The sequence below is a fragment of the Sinocyclocheilus grahami genome, unplaced genomic scaffold (assembly GCF_001515645.1).
Source record: "Sinocyclocheilus grahami isolate Dianchi unplaced genomic scaffold, SAMN03320097.WGS_v1.1 scaffold2720.1, whole genome shotgun sequence".
Lineage (NCBI taxonomy): Eukaryota > Metazoa > Chordata > Actinopteri > Cypriniformes > Cyprinidae > Sinocyclocheilus > Sinocyclocheilus grahami.
The window spans coordinates 18,005-18,544 of record NW_015507898.1 but is presented as its reverse complement, the minus strand read 5'-3'; positions in this window follow the sequence as shown (position 1 = coordinate 18,544).

Sequence of the window (540 nt, the reverse complement as noted above, 5' to 3'; positions counted from 1 at the left end):
GAAAAGCTGTCAAAACACTGACAGATGAATTATTGCCGAAAACACCGACTTTATAACAAAATAGCTAATTTTAGACAATGTAACAATCGCAGATCAAATGAACTCGCATCTTCTCTCTCTCTTCTCCTCCTGTCATTCAACGGTTCTCCCCTTATAAAGGATCTTAATCCACCAATCAGAATACAGAATCCATTACATTTACAAACCAATCAAAACGAATGATTTTGCTTACTCATATTTGAATACTGAAGGTTATAAATATAGGTGACCACTCTTAAAAATAAACACAGTAATAAACTTAAAAGTGAATGTTTACAATCAAAATACACGGGGATTAATCACACTAGAAATAGTGTAAAGGCTTAATTAACCCAAGTTTACCCAGGGTTACACATTTTACACATCTAAACATGAATAATTTAATATAATTAAAGCATTACATATATATATATATATATATATATATATATATATACAGTGGGTACGGAAAGTATTCAGACCCCCTTAGATTTTTCACTCTTTGTTATATTGCAGCCATTT